This window comes from Gavialis gangeticus, unplaced genomic scaffold (genome assembly GCF_001723915.1).
Source record: "Gavialis gangeticus isolate Ggan-Ray unplaced genomic scaffold, GavGan_comp1, whole genome shotgun sequence".
In the NCBI taxonomy this organism is placed as follows: Eukaryota; Metazoa; Chordata; order Crocodylia; family Gavialidae; genus Gavialis; species Gavialis gangeticus.
In genome coordinates this window covers 22,874,611-22,898,132 of record NW_017729000.1, presented here as the reverse complement: position 1 = coordinate 22,898,132, position 23,522 = coordinate 22,874,611, and the positions used below count along the sequence as shown (strand labels likewise).

At 47.4% G+C, this 23,522-nt stretch overlaps 1 protein-coding gene and 1 long non-coding RNA gene across 3 annotated transcripts in view; both read right to left on the bottom strand.

Annotated features, from left to right (window-relative positions):
* NEURL1B (neuralized E3 ubiquitin protein ligase 1B) overlaps positions 1 to 23,522 on the bottom strand; it is a 253,871-nt gene that overhangs the window by 101,777 nt on the left and 128,572 nt on the right. The window lies entirely within an intron of this gene.
* The window catches only part of LOC109290044, a 91,276-nt gene continuing 73,099 nt past the window's right edge, over positions 5,346 to 23,522 (bottom strand). Inside the window, exon 4 of the long non-coding RNA XR_002095501.1 lies at positions 5,346 to 5,379. This is a non-coding gene — a long non-coding RNA (uncharacterized LOC109290044). The remainder of the gene's footprint in view (positions 5,380 to 23,522) is intronic.

The window sequence follows — 23,522 nt, the reverse complement described above, 5'->3', positions numbered from 1 at the left end:
GTGAGAAAAGACAGGTGTCTTCATATGTGGCAAGGTGTGAATGCATTCAAGATGCTCCCATTAGTCAAACCCATAGTAAATGGGTTTCCATCAGAATTTCCCAGCAATTCAGTGTTATTTCTTGATAGATGTTGAATAATAAGCAAACATTCCAAATAGATTATTCTATGTACTCCCTCCTCCCCATGGCATGTCTGAACCAGACTGGGGTTGGCTACTCCCCCCCCCGGCCCCAGTGATCAAGATTGGGTTGTGCAACCTCTGCGCCCCCCCCACCCCGCAGCGAGATCCAGCCCATTAGCTGGATTCAACCCACAAAGGGACTGACACTGCCCATCTGGCCTGCAGGGCAAAAGGGTTGGGTACCACTGCTCTAAAGCATCCATTCCTGTTGGAGACATGCCTATTTGTTGCCTTAAAAGAATCATGAGGCAGTGCCCACTAAATAAACTATTAGTTTCCCTTAAACAGGGAGGCTACTGGAAAGGCAACAACTAATTGCATGGGACAACTGAAAACATAACAGGGATAGGAGTGAAGGTCAAAGGTTTATAGCTAGTGCACCAAAGGGTACACCAAGCAGAGCACACTGGACAGTGCCCACTGCCCCCCCAAATGAATCCAAGGAGCCACTGGACACTGCCCAGTGAAACTCTGCCCAGAAACAGGATCAGACCAGAGTCAGAAAAGTGGCCCCACAGTTCCCAGAGGTCCTCCCAGCCAGATCCTCCTTCTCGGTGAAATATATTGCTAGCTTAGCCAGGGCTAGGAGGAGGCTGACCAGGAGGTCCCAGGACTTGGCAGGGCCATGGATGGAGAGTGGATAAAAAAAACCAAACAGGTGAGGGGGAATAGTGCAGGCAGACTATTCAGCACGAGGCTCTAAAGGGGGCAATGAAGGGACTGCAGACTGATGCACTCCAGGTAGGCATGCACCAGGGTCTCTCTCTGCTCACAGAAAGGACAGGTATTCAGAGCGTCCATCAACTCTGCCAGATACACGCCTGTGGTGATGGTGCCATGCAGAAGCCACTAGCTGAAGTCCCCTGTGGCTCGCAGGATCACGGTGAAATACAGACTTGTCAACTAGGGACCCTCATCCTTGTTGACCATGTCCTACCACCTAGTGTCCTGGCAGGACACAAGGATGGGTGTGGAGGGTGTGGACCACAAGAGTGTAGAACTGGCGGCGATGGGCAGTTTGGAAGTGGAGTGGCTTGGTATCCCCCAGCCTGCTGAGATGGTGAGGTGGGGAGTGCCATGGGGCCTGCCGAGGCAGGGGCCTCACAATGAGCTCCAGGGGGCTGGGGAATACTGGGGAGCAGGAACTGCCGTTGTGCAGGACCTGGTTGATATAAGCAAGGGCAGTGTCTGGCAGGACAGTTTTGACCTCCTGGGCACAGAGCACACACAGCAGTGGGATCTTCCCACCCCTGCCTGGCATAGATCAGGAGGTCCCCAGTGCAAGTAATGTTGGCCAGGACCCATCCTCTCATGCACCCAGGGCATCTCCATCACCTGCACCACCAGCTGTGGGTTTGTCAGCAAGGTCAGTGCCCCAGGCAACCATGTCTGGGGACCTGGCGGTGGAGACCAGCCTCCAGGCCCTAAGGAGGTCCTGGTAGAAATCCAGCAGCTCTTCCAGGTTCTGCTTTGGGAGAAGAGCTGTGGGTCATATTGGAACCCCCGGGACGGTGGAGGAAGGCGTGTCCTAAGTGACTCCATGCTGTATTGCTACAGGAGCCTCTGCGGGGCCTGCATGTGGAAGGTGTGGATCTGGCTGAGGAGGCAGACAAGGTCCTGCCTGCCCTCTTGTAAAGGGAGGCTCAGGACCCCTGCAGAGAACCAGTGCCGTCCTGGCCAGAACCCTAGCGTCTATCTCTGGAGCCTGGTCAGGAGCTCTGGGGGCATGGGCAGGATGCTGAAGCAGTGCCCGAGCACGGACAGAACCAGCTGGTTGATAACCAGTGCTTGAGTAGAAGAACCATTGGTCTGACCCAGTATGGAACTTCTTATATTCCTATAGCAGAGTGCCCCTATAGTACTGCTGTCTGAAACTGCTCTGGAGCTTCCATCAAGGAGGCACATATAAGTAACACAGTTTCTAGGAAGGGGCAAACATACCTGCAATTTCAAAAAAACTCTCACCTACTCCCTTCCCCAAGTTGTTTATTAACCTGTTAAGCATTGCTCAAGCCTACCTCAACTGCTAACAAATACTTCTAGAGCTCAAGAAAAAAATCCTAAACAACCTGTAAGACATAAGTGATGCGGGAGTTTCTGCAAACTATTGCTTTCTTTAGACAAACACACACTGATATTCAGTCCTGTACAAGCTCCCAACTCCCTAACCACCTCAAGGAGGATAGGACCTCCTTCCCTCCCTTGGTGGTTCCTATGCCACTCTGTCCAAAGAAAGGGTCGTGAATGATGCAGAATGGCCTGTGGGGAGAAGCCCTTGCATGGTGAAACTCCTGTCATGGCATACAATGAATGAGGAAGTTCTACGTAGCTCTGGTCCCAAACCTTGCTGCAAAGGGATCGGATGGAGCCAAAACAATGTAGAAAAGAGCATTTTAGGCTAGTGGAATAGCCCACATGCAGTTGTCCCAGTACTCCAGAGCAGCGTTTCTTAACCCATGAGTTGCAACTCAAAAGTAGGTAGCAAAACTGTATGAAAGAGTCGCAAACAAACCTTAAAAATGGATCAACAAACTTTAAAAATGGATTCTCCCTTAAAGGAGAAAAAAGTGGGAAACCATGGCTTTAGATGCCCCGCATGCGCCACTCCCCCTGCCCCACACAATGGGGGGCTGGGGGGCACTGGGTCAGGACTGGCCATCAATGTTTACAAATGGGTCCCGGTACAAAAAGGTTGAGAACCACTGGTCTAGAGCGCGTGAGGGTGCCTTGTGCCTGGCCTTGACCATAGTTTCTCAGCCTGTGGTACACATACCCCCAGGGGTACGCAAGACACAGGCAGGGGGTACACGGGTACCCAAACACTCTCTCTCACCCTCCTTTCCTCTCTCTCTTGCCCTCTTTTCCTCTCAAAACTATGGCAAAAAATTTGGTTAAATTCTCCAATAATAATTGGTGTGCCGCACTTTGCACAGCACCGGGTTCAGCCCTCCTAGCTTTGGCCAACATCACCTCTAGCCCAGGTACATACTTTAGTTGTGCACCTCTGGTGTAAAAGGTGGCAACCTTGTCCACACCAGATCAGACATCTGTCATATCACAGCCTTATATACACAGCCCTTCTTCCAACATATGGCACACATTAGCCTGTAAATATAAAATCCCCTGGAAAATTGAGTGTTGGGGTACTTGTTAAAATTTTCAAAAGTTAGGGGGTACTTGCTACTTAAAAGGTTGAGAAACACTGGCCTAGACAAGGCCTGTGCCTCCAGGATGGAGGCCTCCTGCACAGAGCTCAGAATCTGCTTTACCATCTGCTTTGACCCTGGAGATGGAGAGTGTGCTGCCCCCTAGAATGCAGTAGGGTTATTTGTATCGTCTTTTGTCATTTAAATAAAGATGTTCACTAAGGGGTATATGATTTAAAGGGAAACTATTCAGGGCACCACCAGAACTACAGGGCCTGCTGTTTATGCCTTTAACAGATGACCTTTAGCTTTCAGAATCCAAGGAAGCATAGGTAACCAGTCAAAGCAGGGGCACTTTTTTATCATGTTTTTGGGTGAAAATGTGCAGGACTTTGCTGCAGTGTCACATTCTCTTCCACACGTGTATGTGCTTCTGGATGCTCCTTCCTCATCTCTTACACCTTGGAAAGTATTTGGAAAGTGCAAGTTCTGAATGCAACACATTCAGTAGCAAGTGCTGCCACTTATGCTCTACATTGAAACACAGCTCTGCATGCTTGGCTAAAGCTTACTCAAAAGAGGAAAGAGCAGCTAAAACCTTTCCATAGATATGCTCCAATTAGCAATTCTAACAGGGATGTCGTGCAGGCAGAAGGTGGCATGTTAAGCAATGTGTCAGGTACACATGCTTTGAGCATAACACACCCAGGGCAGCTGGCTGCTCATCTACACAAGGGCACATGGTGTCATTTACATTGGGATTAGCACTGGTGGGAAAATTTCTGCAGTGCAAACAAGCTATGCTGTTTCCCTCTGGTGTCCTCAATGCCTTGCTATCTCTATGCTTGGAACAGTCTTCTCTCTCCAGTCTGCCAAGCAACCTCCTCTGTCTGCCCCAGATTCTTCCTTAACCCACTCCTCTCCCAGGAGCCCCACACATGGACTGACCCACATGCACATGCCAGAGTGCAATGACACCTCTGCTGCCTTGTTCTCTCTGCTAACACCTCCTCCCCCTTCCACGTTACCAATTGCTACCAGCTGAAGATTACAAATTGTTGCCCAACATTTTGTCTGATTATTTTCTCTTACCTAATACATGCTGCAGTCTCTTTGGGGTACCCATCATCTCTGACTCTGCTGCATGTGTATTTAACAGGTCATATAAAATGATTTACAGTCTACACCCCCTCTTGCAAGCGAGAGCAAAGGCTTCAGGTAAAAAGGAGATAATCGTCTTTGCTTGGAGAGTCTGTCTGCATTTCTTTGGAAATGCCCATCCCTGTTCTGGGAAGCTTTCCCTGTGGGAACTGTCTGGGGAGAAGAATGAATCAGAGTGAACCTGACAATGTGACCAACTGTCCTAGTTTTATGTCCTACCATTAATTAGAGGAGTTGTGGGGGGGAAGCACAATACAATTTATTTACCACAGGGCACATGTCTCTATAAAATAAAATAAAAAAAAAAGAAACACCGTTAGATAAAAAGATCCTTGGGCAAGGACATTTTTGTGCATCTAAAGCAGGGGACAGCAACCTATAGCTCAGGGGATGGATCCAGCCTGCAAAACCAGGATGGCAGCAGCATTCAAGTTTCATTCAGCGGTGCGAGAAGAAGCAGCGGTGCAGCAGCCCGCCTTTGGACAGAGCTATGGAAATACACTGCACCATTTTTATATCAGCAACCTTTCAGCATAGGGGACAGGGGGTACCAGTGCAAGGTAATCAGAAAAGGAGCTCTGTCTATAGCATGCAGATACTGACAGTGGCTCCTATCAAAAGCTGTATTTTGGCATATTCTGCCACAAGGCTTTAAGAACTAGTCCCAAAATGCCTTCTAAATAAGTTCTTTTGGACCTTCTTTGCTTCCCTTGGTAAGCTCATTTTGTTTTTTGGTCTGCTTCTAGCTCCTCAGAAGGGCACAGATGATCCTCTTGACATGCTCCCAGTGAGTGGTCCAGTATCTTTAAAAGACTTCACTAAGATGGATGCAAGCTGGCAAACTGACTGGTTTCAGGGGGGATAAAAATCTTGTTCTCCTTGTTTGTTCCTAAAAAAAACAAAACCATTTGGCCACAGCAAGCTCCTGTAGCAGAGACGCTGCATTTTCACACCGACCCAACTGTGACTTAAAACTCCAGCATGTTAATCTGGAAGGAAACTTGAATGGAAAGGTCCAAGGGAAACCATCATCATGGATCTCCCACCAGAAAATGAAGAAGAGGCTCTCAGCTGGCTGAGATGAGCAGACCATGATAATGTTATTTAGGAGCCAACATTGACACTGCCATGAATCTTTGAATCTCTCAGTAATCTTATCCCAGGATTCATGCTCCAAGTGGACGGGTCTGAAAGAGTATTTCTAGGGTACGTTGCCTCCTACTGGTCAAGGCAAATGCAAAAAGCAAAGCCACGCTCACTCTCCATTTAATTATACTCTGTAAGAATGGACTGTGGGCACCATTGGGTGGAACATCTTCTTAGGAATTTGATGCTGCCATTTTTTCCCTGTTGGTTTCATCCCTTTCCATTTGGCAAATATCTGGCTTCCCCAATTACCTGTGTTTTAAATGGATCATGTGCCAGAAAGGAAAAAATAAATAAGGCACACACTTTCTCAGGAACATCATTAATGTAATTAGTAACTCCAGCTTAGTGGCTCTGAGAACAGGGCTTCTTCATCAGTTTATGCACCCTCTGGTGGCCAGCTGACTCCACAGGTGCAGAGCAAAAATATTACAGGGCAACAAAGACACACAAAGTTATGTGGTTTCATTTCCTGTTAATGACACCTGGTCAAGTTTGCTCTGTTTGGAAACCAAATGATAACGGCTGCAATTGCAGGCCTTGCAAATTTCTGAAAGCCATTGGTGTTCTTCCTGCCTCTTACATCATCCTCAGTAATAAAGATCCTGCAGCCAGAATATAGCTGACAGCACCACGGGGAACACACAAGGTGGAATGAAACCCAGCTCACTACTTCTGTCTGGTCAATGAGCAGAGCTTGACTTCCTGACGCACAGGAAGGGAGCACAGCTGCTGAGTAAGAAGAAACCATTTTCACATGATCACTTTTTGCATAATTGCCACATATTCTGTGCTGGGTTCCCGTCATGTTCTTCCTTATTTCATCTTAAGTTGCTCTCCTCCAGGGTACCATAGATATCTGCCTACGATACCAGCACGTCCACTGTAACATTCACATCCACTGTAATTTTCTTGTAAAAGTGCTCAAGTGCCAAATTGACTTTGTATCTTGCTCATTAATGCTCATCAAAATTGTTTATGCAACGCTTCTGCTTCTCAGTGGGCATAAGCACGCCTGCTGTAGTGCCACTGATTTTATGTGGCTTGTACCTCACGGGTCTAATGCGAATGCTTGACACATTTATGTTGAGGTGATCAACACCTAACTACAGAATATTCTCTTGTCCACTTGATGCATTGTTTTCTGATTTCCTCACATGCTTCCTTGCTCATGTGAAGGGAACAGTATGTGTCTATATGGTCCTAAACCATCTTCTCTAAGTCATCCAGCCCTTCCTAGGCCAGACAGTTTTTTATTTCATTCATTTTTTTATGCCAATGCTGTTTCCTAACATGAGTAACTTTAGTTAGTTACTAAAGTCTTTCAGTTTTCTACTGTACAGACCAGAATGATCTCAGACTATGGCTAGGTATAGACAATCAAAAGGCCCATGGCAGAATTGGTTCAATGTACGCCGGTTTCTCTAAGCTGTGTGGACTGGATTGGGAGCTCAAGGAACACACATTCACCTTTGTCTGGAGGGCGAGGGGGGCACGTAGATGACAGCACTGGCTGAGGCCAGAAGGCAGGAAGCGCTCCTGCATGTGCAGGGGAAGGGCAGCCCCCCCACTGTATTTGCTCCGGTCTCGGGGGGCTGGAGCTGGGCCTGCACAGTGCCCACCCCCCGCGTTACCTGGCTCAGATGATCACCCTGTGCAGCTCTCAGCCCTGGCTCCTACCATTTTTGTGACAGCTGAACTGGGCAATGGTGGCGGGTGGAGGGAGGGCAGAGCAGAGGCCCCCCCACCCTGCGGGTCTGGCCCTGGCCCCCCCAGACCTGAACAAGCACAGCTAGGGGGAGCCTCTCTTCCCCCTCTCCCCCGCCACTGTGTGACTCTCAGTCCAGGCCCCCACCATCTGTGACTGCCTGGGGGCAGGGCAGGGCAGGGCCAGTGCAGCATTCAGCTGGAGCAGGTGAAAGCTAGTCCACCCACCCTGGGGATCAGCAGGGGCCCACAAAGCAGCCTGCGATGCCAGAGGACTCCCATTTGAGTTGGGATGGGAACTTGGACAGTAGTTTGATAGACCGGTCTGACCTAAACTGATGAAATCTGATACTACATCCATCCAGGTCTATCTTAGACCAGGTTCTGCCATTTTTAAACCCATCTGTTTGTGCTGAACTTCTGTTCTGTTACAGAAAACCAAAACCAAGAGATTTTCCCCTCTTTTTTTTTTCACCCAAGAGAGTATTGTGCTGCATTAAGGCATATTCTGGCTACAGAATCCAGATGCCTGGGTTACCTGGAGGACACCAACTCAAGATACTACTTAGCCTGCATATAAATCCTGGAGATTTTACAAGACAATGAGGCAAAGCAACAGAGGATCTTGAGGACCAACAGCTGGCCCAGTTTCATCATGAGAAGCAGCCATTTGCTCATGTTGATGAGTATCCTGACTCATCCCCCTACGTGAGATTTCAAGGACTTTGCAGCCTCGCTTCTGGCTAACCTTTGCCCTTTCATTTTTATGAGTCCCCCATGGGGAACTGTTGAAATGCCAGGACACAGGGTTTGTGGTTGTTTATTAAGGGTTGTGCAAGGTTTCAAATGATGGTTTTGGAGCAGTCAGGTAGCTTTGTTTAGATTACTGTAACTGGGTTATATAAGTAAACTAACACCACCCAGAAGCAAGATCTCCAGTATTCACTCCTGGAAGCAGTCAGATATGTATCCATATATCTGTCTTCCCTTTTTAAACACCACATTCCGTTGTTGTAAAGGCTCACCTAATACAGAATACTTCATCTAAGAGACAAATTTTCAGCAGGAGAGACAATCACTTCTGTGCACAGTGCTAACCTAGTTGCATGTGCCATTAAAGCATTCATAGCCCCAGTTATTGATCTAAACACAATGCTGTCTATCCTCTGGAGCACAGCTCACGGAAGGTGCCAATACCCCTGTGATCTCTAGAGGCACGTTTTCTGCTAACTTTCCTTCTCAGAGGGTGTTTGTCTAGTGCGTCCAACATTAAAACATTTTAAAATGCATTGCAGAGGAAGCATTATGCAATGGCTGGGAAGAGGGTGTGGGCATCAACATGCTGGGATTCTATTCCCACCACAGTCATTCAGCTGTTGAGACCTTGGGAAGTCTTTTACCCTCTTTGTCTCCTGGCCTACATGCTTCATAATACTTTGTCTACACTGGGTACCACTCCTCTCTATCACAACTCCTTTCTCTGTCCCTAATCTACTGCAGGTCTTGTCAGGCCAGGCTTCTCTTGGTATCTGGTACTTGGTATCTGGTACTGTGTAAACTAGTACAGCCTATTCCATAGTTAGGGTGCCAAACCAACTGGCACCCCCACCTGGGGGTGGGCTAGCCTGGATGAGGAGGGTGTATGGATACCCAGCAGGACTAAAAGCAAGGCCTGTCAAAAGGCAGATGAGCTCCCTGTGAGCCAACAGCCATTCATACCTGGAGAGGAGATGGGCACTACCAAGTCACTTTGCCCAAAGAATCATCAATGATGCACAGCATCTAAGGTGCCCCAATGTTGCAGTGGCCTCAGGACTGACTTGACTTGAATCTAACTCAGGGGGCCAAAAATCTTCATCACAGCTCTTCGACCAGAGTAGCAGGCAAAAAACAGAGCAATCTGTCTGCTTCTGGCAGTCACAGTGTTGGTGGTTGGGAAAAATGCTCTGGGACTTTTCCCAGGGTCTCCCCATAAAAGATCCATGGCAGAGCAACAGCTGGATTGTCTTGTTCTTCCAGACAAGAAAAGATGCATGGAGCTCTTTTTGGACTGTGCAACATCGCTCCTTGCTTGGCTGGGCAGATGAGAAAGAGGTGGTCTTTGGAGCTTACAACACTGCGCATAACACGAGTATCATTTAGTACTGGTATCAAGGTAGTGCCTTGAGATCCCAATCATAGATCAATGCCCCCCCAGCTCCATTGAGCAAAGTAACGTCCAACTAGATGCAGAACAACAACAACGAGTCTCAAATGATTTCCCATCCAAGAACACGTTTCTGAATGAATCACCACGTGGGTGTTGCTCCCTGATCTAAGTCATTCCTTGGAAAAAGGAATAACATACCCAGGGCAATTCTGCTACACTCTCTTGTGTTTACATCAAGAATTTGACTTCCCAGGCCTGAGCTCCTTCTCAGCAGGTGGGGTTTGTGGAGTGGAGAAGCAGAACAACAAAAGGTACAGAGGACTGCAGCTGGACAGACCTCAACTGCTTATCAACATACCTTAACCCTGAACAGGAGGGACTACTTTTATAAGTCAGCATCTCCACAGCCCATCCAGTCCTTGGCCCCCGTGCCAAGGCTACCATAAGGGGGGCAGCTGCAATGTAGACCTCTGGTTCCTACCAGTTTCTGGACTGAGACCCAAGCTCTTCATTTCACATAGGCCACCTAACAGGGATCAAAGCAGTCAGCTTTCCTGATCCAAGAGTCAGATCTTTTCTAAATAAAACACCTAACAGAAAACTACACACACTAAAAAGCAACTGGTGCCAATGACCTTGGGAAAGCATTAGGGCCAGAGAAGTAGTGCCTGTCTAAACATACATTTACCAAAGCACCACGCAGGCACTCAAAGCACCAACACGCAGGCAGAGCAACAGACATTTAGCTGGACATTTGCTGCACAATTGTGGAAGCTCTGAGAATCTGGGCTTAAATTCTGAGGACAGCTTGCTAATGTACCATATTTTTCTACATTACTTGCATCTGCTTTTTATTAATAACGACATTTATGTGTAAACAGATACAGAGTGTGTCTCTCCGGTTCATCACAGTATTGTTAATCCCCTCACAATCCCCCACTAAGGCTTCACAGTCAGTTGCTGTGGAGACAGATGGATGGCAATACGCCCCATCACTGAAGAGAGGAAGGAACCAATGCTATTAGGATTATTGCCGTGGTTGCCAGTCCTTCCTCATAGCTAGCAGGATATAACATTCACTGGGTAGGAACGCAGTGATACTTTAGGGCTGCCACAAAGCATTTGGGATTAAAAAAAGAAAAAGATAGCCCACAGGCAGCTTTGGAAAATGGCCAGTTGGACGTCCACTGAGATTCTGCAGGGTGATAATAGCTAGCCAGTTGCAGAATGAAAGCCTGATCCAATATCCAGTGAAGTCAATGCGGTCTGTTAGCGTCATGGAGCTTCAGATCACAACTAAGACAGCTGGAGTGAAGAGAGGAGAAACTGAACATAAACTCTTTGAAGAAGGGGCCCAAGGGAGTCCAGGCTATTAACACTCTTTAATACACTATTTTGTGCATCTGGTCTGTATATTTGTGTCCAGCACGATGCCCAGGTCTGGAGGGAGGCAAGATCCAGTTTTAAAGACCCATTTCCAAACAAAGATCCATGACTTTGCTACCCAGGTATTTAGGAAGTTAGAAGAAACTGGCATCTGGGGGAAGAATATTTCTTTCCACAAGAGAAGACATTTCCATCAGTAAAATACAGGAAATGTAAGCAGTCTTGTTACTGAAGAGAATGATTTTCAAGCGAGAAAGATCTTCTTTTAATAACAGGAACCACTGAAAAGGAAAAGCAGTTCCCCTTGCTGAAACTGCTTACCACCTTTCTAGGAGCTGCCATAGACAAAAAAGTATCTCAAATGCAGTCAAACGTTCATAGGGACTGATTCCTGTGGCCATGAAAACTTGGAGGCAACTCATATCATCATGTACTCAGATATGCAAGTGCTTCACCCTCAAGTGTTCTTGATCTACCATTGCTCAAATTAGGAACATTTCAAAACTTCAAACCAAGCCTCTGATTCTGAAGTCAGGGTATGCTAGATGTGATCCATTAGACAAATATGGCCATCTCCAGATGAGTCATGGCCCCCCTCCCTTTGACGCATGGAACTGTGGATCCCAGAATGCAGTTTCTTCTTAAGCTAAGTAGCTCAATTTACTGGATCAACTCAAAGCATTGCAAAGTGGGACTTCTGGCTTGTTAGGAGCAATCCTTGTATCTGCAGCAAGTTCTCTAATAAAGTCCTTTCTTGTGCTCCTATCCGATCATCAATATGTTCCACTGCTGACTCAGTAAGAGTGGGAAGCTGCATCCTGACACAGCTACAAGAGGCAAATTTTAAGGACTCAAAACATTTCACCGATGAGTCACCTGTGCCTGCTTAGGACTCTGTAGTAACTCTGCTTTAATGCTTATTGTAAAATCCCTTTAGAAGTCTAAACACATGATGTAGCCATGGGTTACACTGCTCACAAATCCAGTAGAAAGTTAAATCCAGCTATTCTTAACCCTGTTGGCAGGTCAGCAGAGTTAACTTGCACCATTTCTGTGGACTTAAGAGATGCTTTTATTTTGAAACCAAACAGGAGCACCTGATCAGTCGCCATCACTTCAGATGACAATGACTGATCTCTGCATCACAGTGAGGTTAAGATGGAGACAAACAAGGGAAGGGAAAGAGATCAGGTAAGGAGCAATCCCTGTGCAAGGGCTTGTCAGAGCTACAGTGCCCCCTCAGGGCTGCACATAGTCCCTACAAAGGAAGCAGAGCCATGACCCTCAACCTTCTGCATAAGCCCCACAGGCCAGGTTCAGCACACAATCTGAGAGCTATGGGGTTAGTGCTGTTGAGTAAAGGGAAGCCTTCCGCTTCCCAAAATACACCCTGTGACAACGCACTATGGCAGCGAACCTACGAAGTGTGACAGCACCCTGCATCTTTAAAGAGCAGGAGTCACCAAACCCACATTTCAGGACTCCAGGGGGTCATGTGAATGAGGTGGAAAAGATTCAGCATCGTCTCTGCAAAATCACCTCAGGTAACATGGGAGACCTGGAATCTTAAATCCCAGGCTAGGGACAGACATTGAAAAAGCCTGAGCCTGAATTGAATCAATCTTTGCAGGTTAGTCTAACTTGGCTAGCCTAAATCAATTTTGTAACCGGACAGACATCCCAGAAATGTAGGCACATGCCTGCAGTGGTTCAGGCTAGAAGCCAGGGGGTGCTAGAGTAGCCCTCCTATCCCTTCCACACCATGGAGCTGGGGTGGGGGCAGGCTCTGGATACTTCCATTAGTCCAACAAGGAGCTGATAAGTGTTTATCACCCCATTAAGAAAACAACAGAGGGACATTACCAGCTACTTCTTGATTCTACCTGTTGATTCAGCAGGGACTGTAGCCAACATGTGGTCTGTTAGCTAATACACAGACACATCCTCAGTAAGGCAGAGGGGAGGGGGGAATTCCTGCTTAGCAGGGAGTGGTGAGAGGGAGCGGGGAAGCTGCAGCCAGGGAGCAGAGGGGAAGGGACAGCCCTGCTGTGGAGCAGAGAGCCCCAACCAGCCCAGAGAGCATGCTGGGATGCTGGGGATACCTGGCTCATCTTAAAGAAGCAAGGGGTCTGGGACAGACATTGCATAAACTAGTTTGACATAAATCAGTTAAGTCTGCTACTACATTCAACAAGGTTTATCTCAAACTGGTTTCAGCCATTCTCAAACTGGTTTATGTGCACTGAACACCTGTTCTGTTACAGGTTTAAACCAGTTTCTGATCACTTAAACCAGTGTATGTGTAATGTCTGTCCCTAGCCCCTGTGTCAGAAGAGACAGATACACCTGCAGCACAGGATACCTATCCCGAGAGGGCACCATTTAAAACCAAAACAAAGTACCACAATACCAGGGACCGTAACTCCTTCCATTAGTCTCATGAGTGCACCTGATAGACTCAAGAGTACAGTCAGTAGCCAGCTGACTTCCTTCCCAACTGATATTTCCTCCACTAAGTGTCTTGTCCTGACCCATAGATCTGCAGAGACAATTACCTTAGCTTCAGTCTTTCTGTACTCTCACATGAACTTTGCCCAGCACTCAGTAGGAGAAGATGTTTGGCCTGTTCTGCTCCCCACCCCCCCACCAGGGAAGCAGCATCCACAACCAACCAATTACCACACATCACAAATGTCCTGGCCCCTTCAGGGTCCTGCATGCCCTCTGATCCAGCCTAGACCTTGGCTCTCATGCCTTTCCTGTCCCATGATTCTGGTAGAGATTACCGACCAGCTCAGGGGTGGGCAAAATGTGGCCCGCAGGCCAGATGTGGCCCGCCAACCCATTCTATCCAGCCCGTGGGGCCCCTAAAAAATTTAGAAAATTAATATTTATCTACCCCTGGCTGCCTGTCATGCGGCCCTCGATAGCTTGCCAAAACTCAGTATGTGGCCCTCTGCCCGAAATAACTGCCCGCCCCTGGACTAACTGCTCCCCTTGTATCCATCTCACTTATGTATCCAACTATTTCCATATTCCTGGAAGTCCCTTTCTCCAGTTTGGCTGAGCACTACTCCAAATGTAGGCAAGATGGGAGCTGGGGAGTTCTGTGAGGTGGGAGGAAGAAATCTTCCAGCAGCTGAAGAGAAGAGTAGGGAGGACACTGCTTGTTTCCAGAGTGGAGGAGCAGTCAGGAAGCACACATCCCCTGCAAGGGTCAGCTCTCTGCAGGGGAGAAACGAATGTCACAGTCCTATTCATCCATAGCAGGAAATGGCAAGGAAATACCATCTTCCTCCTTGTTCCCAAACCACTATTTTGTCTTCATTCTGACACCTGCTCAATTCATACCTCCTGCCTCCAAGCCTTTCACTATGAATCCACCACCAAAAAAAAGACTGGCACCTCTCTGATGGGGCCATGCTAGTCTAACAGACTTGTTATGTATATCTAACTCTGCACAATTTAAATTTTAACCCTCCATCCCACCAAGAAGAGCACTGTGTCTCATCCTATGCATCAGGCAGCCTGGAGCATGTCATTGGTGTTGCATAGATAAAATGTACATTATGAGCTTCCTTTTGTCCTTGGACATGGACAGATATAAGACTTTACAATCGCCCTCCAGCCAGTGAGTGCATCTCTGTGTGACTACCTCCTCAAGGTCCCTTCTAAGCTAAGCAAAACAGGAGACCAGTCAGAAGATCTGTTGCTCCTATATCTGTCCGTTCCCCCTGGGCTGCAGGTCAGCTCCAGAATATCCAAAGTAACTGAGTCAAACCATGTTAGTATAGCCCCTCAAGTAGTTTCTTCAGTGCAATGGGCCTAATTTATCCTCATGCCTAATTTCTTTAACTGCAATAGTATTACAGATGGAGAAGGAGAGGGGCAAATCTGTCCATAGCCTCCAACATGACAAGAGAGAAAAATGGCCTGGTTTGGCAAGGACACCAAAGCTGACTGCAGGCAGGCAACCACATGCGAGTCATCAAAAACTAGATTCACCAAAGATAAGGATGCTTCAACAGCCATGGTAGAGCTCTACTGCCAATAAAGAGAGTAGCAGGAAGGCTTGTGACTTGCTCTGTCCAAAGAACCTTATTCTCCACAGATTAGCTGTGCAAGATCTCTACGTTGGGCCTTTCGCCTCCTGCAGCATACGACCCACTCCATCCGATCCCAGACAGAGGGCCTTTCTTCCCTCACGCTTCACCCACATCTTGCACCTCCTGCCAGGCATTTCTTCATTCACATTTGTTATTGTTAACCAGGCGAAAGCTCCAAACACACATGGATCCTATTGCCTTGCGTGAGCCGCTGAAATTCCATCCTTCTCCACATCAGCAATCCCAAAGCTGCGAGAAGACCCCCTTCAAGCAAGTAATCAAACACCTCCGCCCCCTCTGAGTATCTTCCTTAGCAAAAACAGACAGCAGCAATCCTGCACGGCTCATTTCCAAGAACCTTACCAAGTGACATTGCTTTTTCTTTCGTTTTTAAGTCTATATCACACCGTCATTGTCTTCCACAAGGCCACGGATAGTTCCCTGAGCATAGAGTATGGCACAAAAACACCAGGCACATACCATCCTCCCTTTTCCACAAGGGTACCATCCAGCATGCCTCCCCAGAGAAGAGACAGAGAGAGCAGGACTCAACCTGAAGCAAGTGAGCCTGGGATTCTTATTTTTGAATACGAGTCCTAAGATCCTGGCTCTAATGTGGCTCAGCAGGAAGGGAGAGAAGGGAGGAGATCGTCTTGTTCTCTTAGTCCCCAGCCTAAAAATGACGCTGACACATTTTCCCTCTATATTTAGCGTCGTCATTGTCTGGCGCTAATCTGTGCCTGTCAGCGACTGTTTTTATTAGATGACAGAACAATGGATATGTCAAACTCTTCTCTCTCTTTTTTTTCCCTTTCCCCCCACCTCTCATAGGGTTCCTCACAAATACTCTTAAATAACTCCTGAGCAAAGCAAACTGCTGAAACGATGGTCATAAAAACCAGACATTTCTGCCTCATCTGGGTTGGCTGCTTCCCCAACACCACTTTCATACAGGCCCCTTATGGTTCTTAAAACCTCTTAGCAGGTTCCTTTGCATCTAATTCCATCTGTCATCAGATACCATTTAAATAACAATAAATACTTGTCACTTAATATTGCCACTACTTAGTGGCTACCTAATGACTTTTATCTATACATCTGAAAGCACTCTGCTAAGGAGGGTTAGTGTCGTTAGCCCCCTTTACCACAGATGATAACCGAAACAGAAATGAAGCGATGTAACCAAGTTTGCCTAGTGAGCCAGCCACTAAGACCCAGGCATCCTACTCTGGGGGTGTAACCACTACATCTTGTTGCCCTTAATATGCCAAGTGCCCCCCTCTCCTTTATTGCTATGAAGTATGGTGAGGCTGTGCTGTTTGGGTGCAAAAATCAATAAGCATCAGAAGGCAAAATTATCATCGTATGGCCTCCAAGCTTATGTGTGCTTGCCTGACTCAGTGCTGGGATGAACATGTGAAGTGTTGGCTAGTACAAAGAGAGCATACATTAAACATATGGGTTATGCACATAGGAATTTTCCTGCAAGCATAAACAAACAATTCGGTATATTCAGGGACACAACGCTGAAGTATCTGTGTTACTGGAGCTCCACAGATAGGCCCCACACTACATGAGGGAATGCTGCCATGAACACGTCATGCCTGCACACTCCCCTTCAGGATGCCCTGCAGCCTGGGAAAATGCATTGGAGTTGCTGCTTGGCACACACCCAGTGCCACTCCCCTGCTCTGCTTCAGACCTGTGCATTGGCATGTGCCCAGCAGAGGCATTTTTCAGTATTTGACATGCACACAGCAGCAAGGAGTGGGCAAGCCAGGTCTCCTGGGAGGTGCTCCTACCAAGGGCCAGATGTGAGGTAGACGTGTCCTGTGCATCAAAACTGCTGCCATTTTGGAGAGTGCCACAATGTACAAAGACCATTCAAGGAAACTTCAAGGGGAAAAAGTAGCAGGGTATTGTAGTGAAACAGCCCAGATCATCTCAGAATTGGCCATCCAAGTGGTAGTGCTTAGGACAGATACAGAAGAATGTGATAACACATGGGTTTATATGAGAGGAAGGACTTTTGCCGGAGACAAACTGCATTTATTATGATTCATAATATAGTTGTGCCTAGAATCCCATTCATTGAACTAGGTGTTGTATAGAAATAAACACATTGTATGTAGGAAAAGGAAACATGCCTTGCATTCCAAAGCTTGTCTAACTTTATCCCAACTACATAACTGGTCCAATAAAAGGTACCCTAAGAAATCCTTTCCTCTCATATATAACTAAAGACAGTTCTTGACCTGAAGATCTTACAAGCTGAAATATCAGATAGATAAAATATGGCACAAACTACTAACAACCAGGGCCAGATTAACGCGTATGCAAACTAGGAACTAGGGCCCTAAGTGAAGAAGGGGCCCAGCTGTGTTTATTTTACATATTATAATTATTGAGCCAAAAAAAAGTAGGGGTCCATGAGTTTGTTTGCCTAGGACCCACTAAAGGGTTAATCCAGCCCTGCTAACAACATACAAAAAGCAGGAAGCTGAGGCACAGAGAGGGCAAGTAACTTGACCAAGGATACAAAAGAAGCCTGGGTCAGAGTTCAAGCCCAGGGTCTTAACCCCCAAAATCATGCTACATCTTGATGAAATGTTGCACTATTGTTACAATTTGAGTTGCCTTCTGCTGGCAGCAGCCACCTTGCTAAAATGACCTCCTTTGATAAAAAGATCACTGAGGCATCTTGAAAGAAGAAAACTTATTTCAGGTAAGTATCTAAGGTATATAATGCTAATAAAAAAGAAAATAAAAGAATGCCCCTCGTCTCCATGGGGCTGCTGGCTTAAGCCTACTTTGGGAGTCAAACTTAAAGCAACCCTCTTGGAAGGTTTTTGGATTTTTATTTTTAACTGGAACTTCCCAGTTTTGCACACATGGGAGATTCAATGTTGCATTAAAATTTCTGGGGACCCAAGCCAAACTTTTATCCTTTTGGGTTTTTCCCATCCAACAGTATGAAAGAGAGACAGGCCCAAACGAAAAATTCAGCCCCCAGCATCTCGGAGTCATTGGAAAATCACCATCCAGATGCACAGGCATGGGAGAAATCAAAACCTGGCTACCAGCACAGTAAGCACATAAAGGAGTCCAGCTCTGAACTTGATAGTTTGGTCCCTGCCCTACTTGTGTTTCTGTTTTAATTACTGTGTGTTCTCAAAGTGTTATGCAGTATTAGATAGCATTGTGCTGAAATCTCTGGCATCTGTAAAACTGGTCATAAATCTTAAGTGACAGTTTGTTGCGATTCCTGCTTCTGGTCAGGCTAGAATTCATATGGGACAGCACCTCTCCAAGGGTTTTGACACCAGAAATCACAGAAATGCATGAACATGAAAGCAATTTTCTTTTTTGTTCATACTTCCAAAGTGGATCTGTTCCAGTCTGAGTCACAGGTCTGGGCTGGTACTGATTTTCATCCAAACTAGCTTAAACTAAAGATGGCAAAGGGCCTGATACTGCTCACCAGCAAAACAAAACTCTGCCAATAACCACAAAGAGGAAAGGATCAAGCCCAGAAAAACCAGAACAAAAGTTGGAGAGGGCTTTAGAACTTGGCTCTTTTTTTCATCACTCCATAGCCTAACCCGGACTCCATCCAGCTTTGCAGGCATTTGAACACTCATCAGAAGGTCACAGTTTTAGATTAAATAAAACCATTTGATGGTTCAACAGCAAAACTCTTCTAATTGCAAGCAGCTTGGAAATGCCAAGTTTTTAAACAAAACCTGTGCTTAACCAATAGAAGTTGTACATCAGATGTGGCACAAAGCGTTCCTCTTCATTGCAGAAGGCAACACAATGCAACACAGCAAAGCAACTCTTTTTTTTCCCTCTGGAGATGCCTGAATTCTTGGACCATCATCACATGTGGCAAAGTGACACCAAGCCTAGCAAAGGATTTTGGTGTTATGCATGTATGCAGTTTGATAAAGGAGAGGGATAGAGAACTGGTTGTCAGGCATGGACAAAGAAGACGTAGGTTACAGTAGTCCTCAGAGGCAGAGAACAGAAGATACAGAATAAATCCTCCATTCCTGAGGGCTAGATATAGGATATAGGTTCACAGAGACTTGGTCTCTCTTCCTATTCCCAGCCCTTCCTAGATTGTTTTCCAGTGTCTGGATATTTGCATTATGGGAGCTCTCCGAGTAAAAATTCCCAGCACCTTCAAAACATAATCAACTCCAGTCCCACAGGGCGCTGACCCTTGTTGTACCCCCATCAGTGAAAGAGCATTGAAGAGGATGATTTTCTCAGGAATAAGCCATGTGGACTGGCCCTAACAACCTTGTTTATAGAGAAAAATGAGCTAAGGAGAACTCTTTGGTTTGGCCTGAACTTGAGGAACTTCTGTCCCTTCCTTTCTAACTCCCTTCACCTCCAGTCATACCACCTCATCCCCCAGGGAGCCAGTCAGTTAAAGCAAAAATCAAAGCAATGTTGCAATGAGAGGAAAATGTTCAAATAAGCATATACTAAACAGAGGGAAGGACAGATTTCATAGTGTGGTGCTGGCCCTGCTGTCTAATCTGGTGTTGCATTGCTAGGCATAAATAGAGTTGTCTGCATGTTTATGCCAGGTCATGATGGGATACACATGAGTATGGGGGAGATCCTCCTCTGGGTCATTATAAATGTATTAGATTGGAGAGAGGGAATTAATAAGCACACATACTTACTCCTGGAAGGCCAGTCTGGTCATGTGGAGTGTCCAGCTTGTCCATCAGGTTGTATGTGTGATTTCACTGGGGCAGAGATCATGGCCTTTTTATCCTGTGTTTGTACAGAACCTAGCATCATCAGGATCTTCATTAGGGCTGTGCGAAGCTTTGGTAGACGATTCAATTCAGAGGAGATTCGGCCCGATTCAGCAGCCGAATCTCCAAATCCGCATCAAATCGGGAGACCCATTTAAAGGTCTGAATCGATTTGGAAGCCTCCGAATTGATTCAGAGAGATTCGGTGCCGATTCAGAGATTCGACCATAGACTAAACAGGTGGCAGTCCCTAACCACACTGGACATGGCTGCCTCCAGCTGGCAAGTTTGTTGTGGTGCGTGGAGGGGGAAGGCACATCAATGCCCCCACAGTGAGGGAGGGATTGGGACTGGGGCTGGAACAAGCTGCCCAGCTGGGGCAGAGGGATGTGGGACTCAGGGAGGGGAGCTCTTGCCACTATGCACTGCCGATCCAGGCGCTGCTCTTCTAGTGGCTCCTCCAGCAGCTTTTCCCGCCAGTCTGGGAGGGCACGGGAGCAGGCGTGTGCCCTCGGATCTGTGCGGAGCACAGCCCTGGCTCCACCCGCCCCGCAGAGTGCAGTGGAGCAGGGGCTGTGGGGGGGCCGCAGCCACCCTAAAATTCCCCATAGCCCCTGCCCTACCCTGATCCAGGTGCACGCACTCACTCCCATGCCCTGCCACTGCTTGCTCAGTGCGGTGGAGCAAAGCTGCGGCTTGTCCAGGAGGTACAGGGAGGCTGGAGCAGCTTCTGCCACTGTGTGCCGCTTGTCCGAGGCAGCACAGCAGCACCATCCCACACCTCCCCACTCCGGCTGGGCAAGCGACAGGAGGGCATAGCCCCCCAGTGCCTTCCGCCACCCTCTGGAGCACAGCCCGGCCCAGCCTGCCCCATGCATATCCAGGGATACCCCCCTCCCATGCCCTCCTAGACCAGCGGCAAGAGCCGCTGGAGGAGCTACCAGAAGAGCAGCTCCCGGACCAGCAGTGCGTAGTGGCAAGAGCCCCCCTCCACGAGTCCCGCGCCCCCAGCCCTGGCTTGGCAGCTTGTCCCAGCCCCAATCCCTCCCTCACTGTGGGGGCATTGATTTGCCCCCCCATGCTCCTTCCCTCCCCCCTCTGCCCACCACAACAGATTTACCAGCTGGAGGCAGCTGTGTCCAGCATGGCCGTGGACTACTGCCTGTTTCGTCTATGGCCAAATCTCTGAATTGGCACTGAATCTCCAGATCCAAATCACCGAATCAAATCACTGTCCCTCCAAATCATCTGTATCCAAATCCAAAGCAAATACTTGCTGCTTCACACAGGCCTAATCTTTATCTGCGCACAGAACTCCTAGGCTGTACCATAGAACCAACAAGTAATAACAGTCCTGTGTATTTGTGTATGCATTTGTGTCTGGCCAGGGCACCCTCTGATCAGCTTACTGACATGTCATATGATGCAAGTTTTCAAAGAATTTTATCTGAAGTAATTAGTACTGAGTCTGAAAACCTCTTTTTAGCCAAAGAAAAGAGAGAGAGAGAAAAATGCATGCATACATGCACTCTGTATACCTTGCTCCTAAATGAACACTGCCCAGGCAAACCTATGGGGGTCTGAGAGCATGACTGTCTCAGTGCTTCGCCCCTGTGACGAAACAACCAACAGGAAACCCAATCAGTTCTACTCTGGATGGTAGTGATGGCAGCTTCAAGATACAGACGCCATCTGTGAGGAAGCAGGCTGAAACTGTTGACTCATGTCACAAACAACAGTGAACAGGTTTCAGCTGGTAAGTCTTTGATCATTTCCAAGCTAGGGTAGATTTAAAATCAGTGGACCTGGAAGCGAGAAACTCAATATTCCACTCCCAAACCAGTGAGCCACACCACTCCCACAGAAAGGTTTAAGACATCCCTACGAAGGCAATGTGGCAATGGAATGCCACTGCCAAAAATATGCCGTGACCATGGTTTTGGTGAGCCCATGGCCTCCACCTCCAGCCTTCCTCAGAAAGTCACTACTGCAAGGAATCTTCATGGACAAGGTGTCTGCACTCTTCTGCTAGTGTTCTTTGCTTCATGCAAGTTTGGGAAACATGTAAATCTAGACAGAAGCAAACATTTCCATCTCCAAGGTGAGGGAAAAATTCAAGAAAATAATTGAGCCAGGAACAAGACACAGGAGTAGGCAAATTGGCCCCAGCAGATTGCCATTGTTCTGATTTTTCTTATGGAGAGAAAACTGTACTGATGTGCACTTGGCACTGGAGTTATATGTGTTGGGATGGAAATCTGCTTCTCCCTTCCAGTTCTTGGCTTCTCAGCCCTATGGTTTTGTCCTGTCTGTATGAAACTAGCCTGCAGACCACCATTCCTGAACTTGGGCGCCCAAATTTGTGGACAGTTTTATTTTTCAGAGGAGCTGAGCAGCAACAACTCCTGCCAGTGTCAACGGGAGCTGCAGGGGCTCAGCAACGACAAGATCAAGAATGTGACTGCACCAGCTGAACCTGGAAAAGCAAACAGAAGCCATGGGGAATTCAGGAGAAACTTCACTCTGCTGCTGAAATAATTTCTCTGGGAGCCAGTCTGCTGGCACTGGCCTTTAGAGACTGGGACCTTTTAAATGTCAGGGCTAATCTCAGTTTCCATTTCAAAGACAGTACTTTTGCAACCCCTCTCATTGCAATTTGTAGAAGGGTAAACTAATTGCTGGGGTAATTACATTTGAAAAAAATGAAACCATTCACTGCTCCCTGACAGCCAAACTGGGGTGGAAGGGCTAGGGCCACGATTCATAGAATTCATGGATGTTTGGGTCAGAAGGGACCTGAGCAGATCATTGAGTCTGACCCCCTGCCCTGGAGTGGAAAGAGCACGGGGGTCAAATGACCCCAGCCAGGTGCTTGTCTAGCCTCCTCTTAAAGACCTCCAAGGTAGGGGAGAGCTCCAGCTCCCTTGGAAGCCATTCCAGATTTTGGCAACCCTTACCGTAAATAAGTTCTTCCTGATGTCTAACCTAAATCTGTTCTCCATCAGTTTGTGGCCATTGTTCCTAGTTACTCCAACAGGTGCCCTGGTAAACAGAGTATCTCCTATTCTTTGCTGTCCTCCCCTGATGAATTTGTAGGCAGCCACAAGATCACCTCTCAGCCTCCTCTTGCAGAGGCTGAAGAGATCCTTGGCCCTAAATCTCTCCTCGTAGGGCTTTGCCTGCAGGCCCCCAACCATACGAGTGGCCCTCCTCTGAACGCTCTCAAGGTTGTCCACATTCTCTTGAAGTGCGGCACCCAAAACTGTACGCAATGGTGGGGTCCAGATTTCGGGATCATTTAAAAAAAAATCAGGATAAATAGAGAAGTGCTTTTCAACTCTGCATCCCAAAGTGCTTCACAGAGAGGTTGGCCAAGTACCTTCATCCCCAATAAAAAGGAAACTGAGGCAAAAAAGCCATATGGCTAAGTCAGAAGAAAGGCAGGAATAGAATACACGACTCTTGCCATCTCATCCGTCTCAACTTCCCCCTCTTGCACACCTAAAAATCACCAACAGCATACAGAGAGCCTGCAAAAGGCCACCAAGCCAAACAAAGGGACAGAAGAACCTCAAAATAGAAAAAGCACACTGCAGACAAGGAGAGGTACTAGATATACAGAATGAGATGGGCTATGTGGCCATCCCCGCCCCCCCCATCTCAGCAAGATCCAGAGTGGGCAATTCAGAGAGCCTGTTTAAAGGGCAAGACAGGGCTGATGCACCTGCCATTGGAGCCCTGCTTACAGATGAACACAGACGAA